Genomic DNA, 15,580 nt, shown 5'->3' with positions numbered 1-15,580 from the left:
AAAATGACGAACACTACAAAGTGAACAAATTGGGTCTTGATTCTAATATATTTGACTTTTTTGTTGCACATCCCAGAATGAAGAATTGGTTCTATTTGATATCACAGCCCCAAAATTATGGGAATGATGAGGTTTAAATGCCATACATCTTATTATTAGTACTTTATTTAATCGTATCTGTGTATTAATTTTACTGTCATGTGGTCTGAAATATTTGATTTGATATATGTGTAGCACTTCGATGTTATTTTTTACTACCTCCAAAAGAAGTCCAAGTTGCAAACACAAGAATAATACAGATACACGACAGGAAATTATTTGTACAAAATTTACATCAATAATGCCTACGATAGGTATTGTCAACAGCAGTCTGAAATTTTTTGAAATAAGGAATGCTTAATTAACATAATCAAAGGTTTTAGCATTTCAGCTGTCTTACCTTGGCATTTGATCGATGAAGTGTAAATCCCAATCAATTACGGTGATGAATTCTATTAGGTGTTGGTTGTCGTCATTCTAAAAGAGAAGCACATCCAAGTTTACAACTCGATGTCGGGAAGGAGAAGTTCTCGGCCTTTGTCTGAGATACAAAAGATGGCTAACATATTGCCTACTTACCTTGATGTAAGTGGATTTTTATACCAAAAGTTTGTACTGATTGGTCTATGATTGAAGCATACCAGGACAAAATAGACAATCCATTTGATGTAGAATATGTTGAAGGAATTGATCAAAACCTATTGGTAGCCTATAAGTATCAATCAAGTATCATGATTTAGTTTTATTTCATAATTGTCAAAACGCTTATATTAATTCCAAGATATGGATTATCTGATTTTTACAAACGCAGGAATTGCGGTCTTTTTGTTGCTGCTTATGCTGAGTATTTGCGTAATGGATTACAAGTACCAAATAATGGACTTGATACTAGATTACTCTGTAAAATATATGCTATTCTTGTATAGAAATATAAAGAATCGAAAGCTCAGAAACCATACGCAAGCGACATTAAAGATCCACGACAACCAAGGCCGAATTCCGTAGCACCGGATGAAGAACAACTTTTTCATATTGAGTAGATCTTTACAGCATGAGTCTGTCAAAGTAATAGCCTCTCCTTAGGAATTGTTGGCACCAAAACTTAAATTGTTGATTTATTTATTGAGTAGATCATCTGTACCCATAACAATTTTATTACATTTTATTTATTTGTTGATTTATTTCATGTAATTTCTGAATGCTTCGATTTATTTTATTTTATCTATGTTATCCTTAGATTTGAACTTATTAATTTAAATGGAATACTAGATTCGAATATTACAACAGATAATGTATTTGTTGCAATAGACGACATATCTATTGGAAATTATCAAACAAATTTAGACATATATTGGAATATATAGGTCATCTATTGAAAATTATCAAATAGGTCTTCCTACTGTTTTTATTTATTCCAATAGATGGCCTATCTATTGCAATAGATAGACTTAGATATGAACACCTGCGTAATGCAATAGATGACTAACCTACTGCAACAGATAAACTATATATCAGGATATATGGACTATCTGTTATAACTGATAGACAATCTGTTGCATTATAAAAAGATTAATTTTGTTCAAATACAAAAAATTTTCATGAAATAAAAATTATCATGGTGTTTGTATTTCAACATCTTCATTTTTATACACAAGCTCTAAGAATTTAGTTAGTACCCCATAAGCCCAGACCTCTTGTATATTTTCCATAGCGTTGTCACACAAAAAGGTTGTTGGCTCAGTCATTTCTATGTCGGTCAGCAAATACTCAATGTGTGCAAGCGAGTACGACCCGCATATGACACCGATTTTATTTTTTGGAAGGATCATGTCCTTGTTTCGACCTTCAAATTTCCATCTTTCATTCAGCACTTTGACTGGCAAACGATCCATCAGTTTACTCTGCCTCAACAAGTTAGGGAACAACTCCAATAGTGGCTATTTGTGGGTGAAAAAATTAGCTTCATCGAAGACAGGTAAATTACAGTCACAAACCTTCATCTTTCCCTTCTGGAGTAGTATCTCAAGAGCCAGAAAATGTTTGACCTCCACGTTCCTGACTACAATAATCCTCTTTTCTTTGGTCCAGTCCTTGTCGTTTAGATATGGCTTCTTTACTCTAACAAATTTAATCATATCTTCATACAATTCGAACACAAAAACTAACGAATTAAATCTCGGGCCACCGGGAGTTGACTCTTGCACGACTAGCTTATCGTACCTATTCTTGAAATTATTGTAGAAGTTGAGGTCCATAATTGTATCAGCAGCATCACAAGCATTCGGGTACGCTAATTGTCTACCCCTCATGAGGCAGAGAATTTCATCAACATATTGTGTTATAAGAAGACAATTTTTAAATAGGTTAGTAATTTTAAAAAATAAAAACAAAGTGGAAAGATACAACGGATAGACCATCTGTTGCATAGGGTTATCTGAATTGTTAATAGATTACCCATCTAATGTAACTCACTACTAAAAAAATAGGAAACCGACCACAAAAACCGACTATTTGTGGTTGGTTTTCCTACATTTGCAACCAAAAAATCGACCAAAACGCGTGGTCGGAAAAAGCATGGTAGCTTTTTAAAAACCGACCATGTTTGGTCGATTTAAAAAAATATATATATACATATTTAAAATTCAATATTATTTTTTTAAAGAAATAGATTTTTAAACAAAAATAAATTTTCAAAAGAAACCAACCACAAGTAGTCGGTTTTGAATTTAAATTAATTTTAATAAAAGCGACCACATGATCACTATTGTTTAAATTAATTAATTAAAAAAATAACCACATGTGGTCGGTTTTGTATATAAATAAATTAATTAATTTTAACAATAGCGACCACATGTGGTCGCTTTTGTTAAAATTAATTAATTAATTTAAATTCAATATCGACCACTTGTGGTTGGTTTTTTATTTAATAATTTATTTACTAAAATAATTTTTAATTAATTACAGTAAATTGACCACGTGTGGTCGGTTTTTTGGAATTTTTTTTAAAAACTGACCACATGTGGTCGATTTTTTGTAAAATTTTCCACAAAATCGGCCACATGAGGTCGATTTTTTTGGTAATTTTTTTTAAAAAATAAAAGCATATAGCTATGCTACATTCTATCAACTAGCATAACAATCAGCCAGTATAACAATACAAATATTTAAATTCAAGTTATTTACAAAATTTATCAAGGTTCCAAATCCAAACTACAAAACATACAAAAGTCTAAAAACTACAACTCATCATCCTCGTCGTTATCCACACCCTCAGCGTCATCCACAGGATCTGATTCCTCCTCTGTGGTGTAATAATCATCCAGTGGGCCTAGACCTTTTTGCAACCTGAACTGCATCACCATGAAAAGGAGGAAGAATCCCTGAAGATCGAATAAAACAGTTGATCTGCTCCTGCATCATTCTGATTTGTGATGTTGTTCCTCCTCCTTCTGCTTTGCCCTCTAAGTCTGTGTAGCAAGCTATTTAGTGAGTTGAAAAACCATATTTTTTTAGTAAATCAATGTTTTCTTTGTCAGCTGATGAGGGATAGGATGTATCACCGGACGAAGACCTAAAATTCTAGCTAAAGCATTTTCTGTGGTACCCGTAGTATTGGCCTCTAACTGGAGAACACACAGTTTGTTTCCAGAAATCCTTCTCTATATCTTCAGGTATTGTTTCATCCTGACTTTCAGGAGGCTGAGTACTACGATACTCATTAATGAACTGCATATATTTGTCCTATATTCAAAGTAAAGTTAAAATTAAACAATAAAAAAATATTAAACTGCTCGTACTTGAATAATATCAACTTTGAGTAAAAGATTCATAAACACAAAATTTAATTCCTACATGGGTAGATTTTGCACGAGGCTCAACCTAGACATTTTCATCAGTTGGGTTCTTTTTCTTCCTTACATGGGTCGCCTCGAATACCTCATGTTGTTGTATCTTCCTATCCAATTTTTTTCCTGATAAAATTGTTAATCTTCAAATAATTAAAAATTGAAATAGAAACAAATAATTAAACCCGTAAAAGTTACATACCAATTTTTGCTACACAGTAATCCGACTAACTACTCCCACAGTATGTAGAGAGCCACCCTTGGATGATGCCTGGCTTTCTTTCCTTTGTAACTCACCACTTTTTATTCTTCGCTACTCTAATAGTAAAGATAATCTCACCACATGGGTTCAAGTATAAAACTTGGTCATACCCTGGACCGTTCATTCTGAGTCTTGCTCTTCTATAAATATTCTTCCTTATAGCAAAGTCATTTGTTGGATCCCACTAGAAATAAATATACAACAAAAACAAAAGTTTAATATTCAATTTTTTATTCTAACAATGTGTTAAGTAGTCGATATGTTAAATATTTACCTGAAATTCTTTAAACATTTCATTTCTATCAAATTCTGGAACCTTTTGCCAACTGGTCCAGAAGTCATTGAAATGCCGACAAATGCATTTAGTCATAATTTTTGCAATTCCATCATCAGACAAAAACTTACAACACAAGATCAAACATTAATTTCATAGAGCATAATAATATTGTAAATGAAAAATGAATAATGTTGGTATATTTAGAAATCTTACCCTACTCCATATGGAATAATATACCACCTCCGATGAGCATCTCTGTCTTCAGGATGAGGAACAAGTATTGGTGGATGCATTGGCATGGGTGGATCTGAAGCACCTGATGGTGTGCCTCTGAGATGAAGATCTATCAACCTAGTAGATCCAGCAGAATCACCATGAGAGCATGGGTGACTACTAGTAGAGGGTACTGCAGATGATGGTAGATGACTGTAAGTGTCAGCAATTGTCTGATAGTACTGTAAAGGCGGTGACATGGCGATAAGAGCAGAATGAGTCATTGTAGAGCCATGAAGTGGACCCATGTACGTAAGAGCAGGAACTGAATGATGCAATGACCTAGAATAAGAGAGTCGTACTGGCACGTCATCAAACCGACCCTCAGATATATAAATACCTAATGGTCATCTATAAGACAGAGGTTTTTTTTTTATTTTTTGTCTTTGTAGGATCAATATTTTGCTTGCCTTTGTCACATTTACCTCCCATCTAACTTATGTAAAGTTAACAAGTTGTTAATCATTACAAAATGAATATAAGAAAACACCCGTGTCAAAACATTCTAAGTAACTAATTTCAAGTTACTAATTAACATTTCAAATCACTAAATCAGTATTAAAACACCAGTAAAATAGTTACATAACCATAGCAAGTTTAAGCTCGCTCCAACAACACGAGATAGACAAGAATAATATTACTACATAAAAGATGGAAAAATGACAACAACAATCTTACACAGTATATTACATATCAATCTTAAACAAGAAGCATAAAGGTAAATAGTACAAAGTATAAAGACATCAATACATAACAAATACAACCTACACAAACTAATCCTCTTCTCTCAAAGATTCTCCACTAGACTATTCACCCTCTTCGAAATTTTCTCATCTTCTACCCACTCAGCCTCTTCTTCTGCAATATTAAATTCTTCAAATATATTTTCTGGGTAGTTCAAACTATCCACTAAATCAATATCCACTAACTGTTGATCAATCTATATTTCATTTTGATATACAGTCTCCAACGCATTTTCAACTTCCACCTATCCTATAGGCTTTATTTTTATTATATCCTATCAATCAAACTTATCAATGCACAACAGATAAGAAGCATAATACACTTGTTTAGCATTTTACGCGAGAACAAAGGAATCATAGACAGGATACGTCCTATTGTGCTTTACTTCAATGATGTTATGCTCCTTATGTACTCTTATGCCTCTTATTATTAGATTAAACCACTTACATCGAAAGAGGATAATTTCTTTTATTGGCAAACCAGCATACTCCATTTCTAAGATCTCTTGTATAATGCCAAAGCAATCAACATCATCATCACCCTTAACCCAAACACCACTATTGTTTGTTTTCCTTATTCTGGAGTGTTCTTCGATGAAAAATTTAAATTTATTTACTGTGTAATGGAAAATTATACAAGCTTTAACTGGTCCCAAACAAATATCTCTCAAGAACTGATCGTATGCGGCCGCATTTGGAGATTGGTATACCTAAAAATTTGATATACATATATATACACATACATTGATACATAAATACATCTATATCTATAATATATTAAAAATGTGAAGCCCCTTAGAAAAGTGATTTGAACTTTTTGTCCTTCATTAAAAGATTTTACTTAAGACAAAATCGTCTTTTCATTATTTTATTTAATATATTCTAAAATTAATTAAATTGTATCCTAATATAAATCAAATATGTTACATTCTAATATTTATGGAGAAAAAAAATGGTATCCTAATTCCAAATATAAATCTCAATACAACTAATTACTTTAATGAGAAAATACCACCGGTTACTTTTGAGCATTCATTGTTCTATGTTCTATAATATTTTAATATTATTATAGATTGAAATTATTTTTATTGGTATAAAATAATTTTTTTTTATGAAAAAAATATTTTTCATATATGGTTTTTATTTTGTTTTTTCTTAAAACAATTTTCTTTTATGAAAAAAATCTTTTTTATATATGTTACCTTTCCTTATTAGAAGTCATCAAAATTAATGATAACTAATACTTTTTCTATTAGTTTAAAAAGTTTAAATCAACTAAATTTGATTTTAAGAAGATTATCCTAATTGAAGTCTTTATATATATTTTTGTAATGCACACAATTACAAAACGTGTTTTATGGAACATCATGATTCTCGACCAAACTCTCATAAAAATTAATATTATATTCTTCAAATTTGTGTAACTTCAACATTAGGTTAGTATGTTAATTTATTCTTCTTTTTTTATTAGTTTACTAACTGTCTTTGGGTAATGTTTCTTGCATTTTTATCTTGAATGATAAATTGAATAGGCTTTACCCGAGGTTAGTATTAATTGTGTTTTTTTTCTTTCAATTAATTTATTAAATATATTTTTATTTTTGTTGTAATTCCTTCTTTAATTCTGGTGTTGTTTGTTTTATTGTAGCTAAAAGAAAGAGGAGATAAAAGTAAGTCAAATCAGTATTTTTTTTGAATCCATGATAAATAATTTAAGCATTAAGTTTTAGTAACCTTATTCATTATATTACTATTAATATTTTGTTTTTTTTTTATATATGATACACGATATTCAAATCACTTTGTTTTGGATCTCTATTGGATCAGATGTTCGTGCCTATGTTGAAGTTAAACAACAAGGTAAAGATTCGAAGTTTCTTTTTTCGTGAAAAAAAAAAAAAATAATGTAGGATCAGTGCTTGCATAAGGTAATAGATTTTTGCAAGATTTATCATTGTAATTTCATTAAAGCAAGGAAACACATAAGTGTGGAAAGTCGGAAAATAATGCAACAACTTAGATAATAGGCAGTACAAATTCCATTTGCATGTACTAAATACGTATAGTAGATTCAAGACTTAAAACTTCATCAGTCATGACTACAAATTCCTTTCAATAATATGGAATCAACAATTCTTTGAAAACTATTTTCTTCAATTCATTCGCAACTAATTTAATTTCTACGATTTTCTAATATATTAAATCAAGAAAAATCTCTCTTTCAATTCTTCAATCAGGGGGCAACAAAGATTTGATATAGAAGAAGAGGCCGTTAGTAAAATTTGGTCAGAATACATAAAAGAACAATTTAAAATTCTTGATATTGAGGGATCCTAAACCAAATCTTTTAATAATTAAAGTAGTAGATATTTCTAACCTAAAAACATGATCCTAATGTTTTATATATTGAGAAAAGTACGGTCCAAAAGTCCTAATACTAAGCAAACAATCAAACCACAATTATTAAATATTATTATTTTATATAAAAAAATTAAATGAAAATTTGGTCTAAAGCATAAATTTTTAATAAAGGACAAAGATTGGTGGCGTTCATTATCAGGTTTAATTTTTTCCTCAATTCATTAATAACAAATTTAATGAGCTTTTTGTTGTTTTAATTTTGTGGAATTTTTGTAATTAATATTGCATTTTTATAATTTGTATACTGAACGGAACTTGATTTGATGAACTTAAGTCGAGTTCTTCAAAAATAGTTTCTTTACCTCAACAAGGTAGGAATGAGATATGCATAAACTCTACCCTTCCTTTAAATTAGAAGGATAACTCTAACTAGAGAAAGGATCCTTTATCTAACTCTAACTAGAGCAAGGATCCTTTATCCTATGTCTTTGTAGTTTATTATTGAATGCAAACAATATATTTAATATCTTGATGCACTTGATACTTCTTTATATAGTCTTGAAAATTCCGTAGCTTGTGAATTAATTAATTCTAGCAGATTTATCGATACTTTAATTTGAATCATTTCGTTCTATCCTCTTGCCGAGTTGTGCTGAGGAGTGGCAAACAAACGGATCAAATTTGATATGGGTAGATAAGGTGCTTCTTCGAGTGCCATTTGTTGGAGAATACCTAAGTATATACGGTCAAATTTCTTTCTATGTGTACATTATAGATGTTAAATATCTTGACTTCTTCGTATGTCTGTTTTATATTTTGAATTCATTATCACCGAATATAATAGCTATGTATAGTTTGTGTATGGTTGCTTCAAGGCTTTGGCCTCAAATTGAATTTATAGGAAATGTAATGATTGTTGAAGTACTAGCAATTTGAGAAGCTTGAGCTCTCCAAAATGATTCAGCAAAAATTCACATATTATTTGATGCAAAAGAAGGTGGAAGTCTCATGGAAGATAGCATATTTGAGATACAATAATTACTTATATTATGCAGATAGATATAATTTTTATTTCAATATCAGTTGTTATTTTAAATAATTTTATTCTTATATACAATTTTATTAATTAATGTGACAATGTGAGACACACTGCTTTCATTATTATTTTTTTAAATTTAAACTTTGTAAAAAATTCTAAAATAAAATATTATTTTACCTTTTAAGAATCCATTCCTAAATTTAAGAATTTCATAGCACTCCATTTAGGTTTGTGTTTAAAGTAATGATTAGCATTCTAAAAAAATTATAAATCAAGAATACTTGACTTATGTTCTTTAGGTTAGTGTTTAACTTAGCGATTAACATTCTAAAAGAGTTATAAACCAAGAATACTTGACTTATGTTTTTCAAAAGAAATTGAGTTAATCAAGGACTCCTTTTCACTTATTGTACGAAAAATTAGGTTCACGTTGGAAACAAATTCTTAAAATGTTTTGCCTTATTTATAGAACTCAATGACTACAAATATTTTGTGTAAGTGCACACAATGTTTTTACTATTTGGAGGATGTCAAGTCAACAAAGGTCAACTATTTTTAAACGAAAGTACTCTCCTTTGCAAAATAGTTGGTCCTATTGCTAAAAATGTTTGTTTCAAATTAGTTGTTCAAGTTATAAAATCAAAACTATTTTGGAGTATATACTTTCATTATTTTACCGTTAATAGTATTAAGTACATCAACATTTTTAAAATAACGACGTACTCTTCATATACTTAGATAGAGTAATGAAATGGTGCACATGATTTCAATTTTAAAAAAAAAATATTTATAGTTTTAATATAAATAATTCAGGTTCTAGACGTAATGATTGGAATGAAATAATTTGCACTAAATTTCTATATATATTTAATTATTGTACTAATTATTGAGATTTAAAATACATATAAGGGTAAAAGAGTAAAATCTATGTCTAATATTGATTTCTTAATGAACGTATCAAATTCATACGAACCAACTATTTTAAAGGGAGGGAGTATAAATTTTGTACTTCTCTTTTCCTCTTTGTTTTTAGGTCAACTTATTTCTCATGTAGGGTTGCTTTGCCACAAGTTTCAACTTCTAATATTATTATATGTTAGAACTTATTCTTGAAGTTTTAAACTATATCAAATTCATACAATTTTATGTCTCATCAATCTTTTTTTCTTTACCTATTATTGCAGGCATTATGTTTTCTAAAGATAATTAATTTCTTTCATCACATGAATTTTTTCATCACATGATACAATTTTAATAATCATATTTCAGATTATAAGTTTCTGAAGGTAAGTACTTTTTTATTATTATGTTTTTGTTAGGTAGTATTTATTGTTTTAAGTCTCTGATTGTCCACCTATTTACAAAACAATGTTGTAATTCTTCTTTAATTAAAAAAAATTAATCACCTAAATTGCTTATAGTTTGAATCAATCGTATTCTAAAGGTACATCAAGAGTTTGGATTTAATGGTTGACACAATTCGTGGGAACAAGATAAAATTATGTAGTTTTAGCAAAATTTTGGTCTGTCATCTTTTGCTTCACCATAGTCCTTTTTGTTATTGTTAATTTGTTACAAGTAATTGTGTTATATTACTTTGTTACTTTATTTTTTATTTACAGTATTATTTAGAATTTATTTTTTTTGTATTAAAACATAATTTTGACTTCTGATATCAATGACGATATTTTGTCCAATATATTAAGTTTTGCTCTTTCATTGTTAGAGTAACTGTGAGTTATCATGTTCTTATTTAATTACACTTTATATCTGAAAAGTATATTTTACTTTTTAATTTCATACTTTATAATATAACTTTCACACAACAGTTTAATTTTTATATGCGTTTATTATTAGTTAACTAATATACACGTGCAACGCACGTACATTGGACTAGTACATATACATACATACATACATACATATATATATATATATATATATATAAGTTGAAGAATGTGTAAATGTTTAAAATTTGTAGAAATATTAGTATACTTACACACCTTATATGTAAACCATGTTGCAAAGGATGCATACACTTGATTTTCGTAGAATTGAGTCTTAAATGAACTGAAGATCCAACATGCGAAACACAATTTGTTTCCTTAAGGGAATGATTAAATAAATATGATATGTTAATATTTAATGTCCTTACTTCATAGAGGGCTCAACTTTCAGGCAATTTAGCAAGATAGATAATGTTGTTGATTTGTGCTCCATAGTAGTGAGCTGATGCAATATAGTCTTTTTAGCCTTACTACTAGATTGATTGAGAATTGATATTGATTGCAAATGAGGCTTATTCTCATCATCCTGATGATAATTCGGTCTGTTTCTTAAATAAGTAAATTCATCACCAAAGTAGTATGGGCAAAATTAAGACGTTTCTCATACAAGATATACCTCAACTATATAGTCTTCCACCCTAAATTTATTTTTGGGACCTCTTTTCAGTTTTTCAATTGTCCTGCAGATTCTTAAGATTAGATGTTTACTATATAAAAATAGATATGTATGAATTTAAATATGTTGCAATTGTTTACCATTCGCCTAGATACATCCACCTAGTTTGAACTGGACCGCCTAGCCGAGCTTCCTGGATAAGGTGAATAGGAAGATTTCCATCATATTGAAGAACCCAAGTGAAAATATCTTCTCTAACTTCATGGTGATAACAATAATATTACTTTTCATTCAAGTTGGATTTTCTTCTTTTACTGTGGAGGAACATAAGTCTTTGAAGAACAAACTAATCTTTGCTATCGGTTTCCATATGTTTTCAGGTAAACCAACAAAATTAATTAGAAGTAATTGTTCCATGAAAATATGACAATCATAGCTTTTCATTCCATGTAAGATTCCTTGTTCCATATCAACCCTCTTTCTCAAATTTGAGGCATATCCATAGGGCATCTTTTAACTTTGGACCTACTCACATATTTTTCTCTTTTGGTCCAACTTGAATGTATAACTAGCCTTGGACTTAAGAACATTGCCATTGGGCCCCTCCTGTAAGTGTAATTCTCTACGCTTGCAATATTCTGGTAAATGAAGTATGGCCTTAAGATTATCCTTTGTCTTGTCGGTAACATCTATAACTGTGTTGAATAAGTTATCAAAATAGTTCTTCTAAATATGCATGACATCAATATTATGTCTAAGTAAATTATCTGACCAATATTATAACTCTCAAAATATATTTTGCTTAGTCCAATTATGTGAAATGCCATATCCATCAAGCCTTTATAATGGTTCCTCGCTAACTTTTGGCAAATCCTGAACTATCTCCCAGATGTCATGACCAGATAACCTTAGAGGTGGACCATCATGTTCAGTTTTATTCTTACTAAATGCATTCTTGAGTCTCCTAAACTCATGATTAGATGGCAAGAAACAATGATGACAATCAAACCATGAATTTTTCCCACCACGTCTCAATGTGAAAGATTTTGTTTTTTCTATGCAGTATGGACAAGCCAACTTTCCAGTTATCATCCACTCAGATAATATCCCATAAGCAGGAAAATCATTAATAGTCCACATTAGATATTCACGCAGATTGAAATTCTGTTTAAGTGAAATGTACTAAGTTTCAACCCCCTCATGCTATAAAATTTGAAGTTCATCAATCAAAAGTTACAAGTAGACATCTATTCATCTTTTTTGGATTACGTGGGCCAGGAACAACACAATTCAAAAATATATATGGACTAGTCATCAATATTTCAGGAGAATGATTATACGGGGTGATAAATACAGGCTAGCATGAATATGGCGCAACACCAACAGAAAAAGGTGAGAAACCATCCGCACACAATCCCAAACAAATATTTTGTAGCTCGGCTGCAATATTTGGATAAATTACATCAAAATTCTTCCAAAACTCTCCATCAGATGGATGACACATAACACCAGTGGGCCTTCAATTTTCACTGTGCCAACTCATATGAGGAGCTGGGTTGTTTGAAACATACAACCTCTTCAACCTTGGTATTAGAGGTAAATAATGCATCGCCTTAATAGAAATTTTATTTCCACGATAACCATGGTTATATAGAGAGTGTTGACAAAACTTACAGGACTCTAGGTTAGCATCTTCCTTAAAGTATAAAATGCAACCATTTTCACAAAAATCAATTCTAACCAAGGAAAGACCTAACTTTGACATCATTCTTTTTGCCTTATAGAAGGAATCATGAACCTCTACAACTGGGTCAACTAACTCTTTAATAAAGTCTATCATTGAGTCCATTCCTCCTTCACCAATATTTCGATCAGATTTAATACTTAATGAGCTAACAACAATAGACAAACGAGAGTGCGAACACCCGTCAAGCGAAGGATGACTAGCAACATGTAATTGTACCTAAAAATGGTGCACTTCTCTATTGGGAACATCTTCGACATTTTTCCTAAAGTCGTCCCCGTGTTGCATTCCAAAAGCATCATGCACCATTTCAGTTATCCTAGTATCTTGATAGTTATTATGCCCCGCAGACCTACTACTTTCACCAACAACAAAGTTATTTTGCTCATCACCATGAATATTACGCAATCTTAAAAAGTCCTCGTGAAACCCTTTTCTATAAATGTGATCCTTCACAACTTCTTCTTTTAAAATACTTGTGCCATCACATTTAACACAAGGACAACAAATCACCCAAAAATGTTATTCCGTTGATATGTCCAGCTATAATCAGGTTTCATCTACATAATCAATCATATTCGAGTAGTTAGTTAAGGTCACAAGAGATCACATTTCAAGTACCTAAATTCAAAACAAAATTCACATTTCAAGTACGTACACTTAATCACTTTCAAGTCACTAACTCACCTCCCAAGTTACCATACAAAACTACATTCAAAACAAAAATTCATATGTCAAGTAACTACACTTCAACATTTTCAAGTCACTAAGTCACCCCACAAGTTACCAAGCTTTATAAAATTCAAAATAAAAATATCACATTCAAGTACCTACACTTAATCACTTTCAAGTTATGTCACCTCTCAAGTTACCAAACTAAACTACATTCAAAACAAAAATTCACATTTCAAGTAACTACACTTAATCACTTTCAAGTCACTAAGTCACCTCCCAAGTTATCAAACTAAACTACATTCAATACAAAAATTTACATTTCAAGTAACTACACTTAATCACTTTCAAGTCACTAAGTCACCTCCCAAGTTACCAAACTAAACTATATTCAAAATGAAAAATTCATATTTTAAACACTTTCAAGTCACTAAGTCACCTCTCAAGTTACCAAACTAAACTACATTCAAAACAAAAATTCACATTTCAAGTACCTACACTTCAACATTTTCAAGTCACTAAGTCACCTCCCAAGTTACCAAATTAAACTACATTTAAAATGAAAAATTCATAATTTCAACACTTTTAAGTCACTAAGTCACCTTCCAAGTTACCAAACTAAACTACATTCAAAACAAAATTCACATTTCAAGTACCTATACTTCAACATTTTCAAATCACTCAGTCACCTCACAAGTTACCAAGCTTAACAAAATTCAAAATGAAAAATTCACCTCACAAGTACCTATACTTAAACATTTTCAAGTTACTAAGTCACCCTCACAAGTTACCAAACTAAACTACATTCAAAACAAAAATTCACATTTCAAGTACCTACACTTCAATATTTTTCAAGTCACTAAGTCACCTCACAAGTTACCAAGCTTAACAAAATTTAAAATTACAAATTCACCTCACAAGTACCTACACTTCAACATTTTCAAGTCACTAAGTCACCTTACAAGTTACCAAACTAAACTTCATTCAATACAAAAATGAAAATTTAACATTTCAAGTACCTACACTTAATCACTTTCAAGTCACTAAGTCACCTCCCAAGTTACCAAACTAAACTACATTCAATACAAAATAAAAAAATTCACATTTTAAGTACCTACACTTAATCACTTTCAAGTCACGAAGTCACCTTCCAAGTTACCAAACTTAATAAATTTTAAAATGAAAAATTCACATTTCAAGTACCTATCCTTAATCACTTTCAAGTCACTAAGTCACTTCACAAGTTATCAAAATTAACAAAATTCAAAATGAAAAGCACTAATTCATAATTCAAGTAACTACACTTAATCACTTTCAAATAAGTAGAGGCGTCGCATGTCCCTCTCACACCATAAAATCATCACAAAATTTCTATGGATTTCAAAGCCTTCTACAGCAAACAATCCCACCTTAACACTACATTTAAATACTTTATTATAAGAAAATATAGAGATCAACTTACCATTGCTTGTCCTAAATTAAAATAAAAAGAGCGAAGAGGTTAACTGGTTGTCTTGAAAAGCAAGAAAACTGAGCTTCTTTAAAATACCAAGATGACCAAATCACCTAATCGAGGAACTGTGAAATGATATCAACAACTAACAATAACTTATTAGCATCCAAGTAGTACTATTAGTATATACAACTGATAGTAATATTTTTTCAATAAGAAAAGTTCCCAAAATAATATTTGAACAAAAAATTCAATCTTTGTAAGCAAATAATCAAATTTAAAATTAACAAGTTGAATCTGAAACATTCAACTTACTGAGCCGCTGTCAATTTTCTCATGAAAAATTACCCTTTCTTTTGTTCAACATACAACAAGTGATTGATTATTAAACTTAAATTTACCAATATGTCATGATAAAGTTAATCAATGGATGTAAATCAAAGTACTCTTCTTAGCTGGTGCTAAATTG

This window comes from Capsicum annuum, chromosome 1, assembly GCF_002878395.1.
Source record: "Capsicum annuum cultivar UCD-10X-F1 chromosome 1, UCD10Xv1.1, whole genome shotgun sequence".
NCBI lineage: Eukaryota > Viridiplantae > Streptophyta > Magnoliopsida > Solanales > Solanaceae > Capsicum > Capsicum annuum.
Note: the sequence above shows the minus strand (reverse complement) of the source record.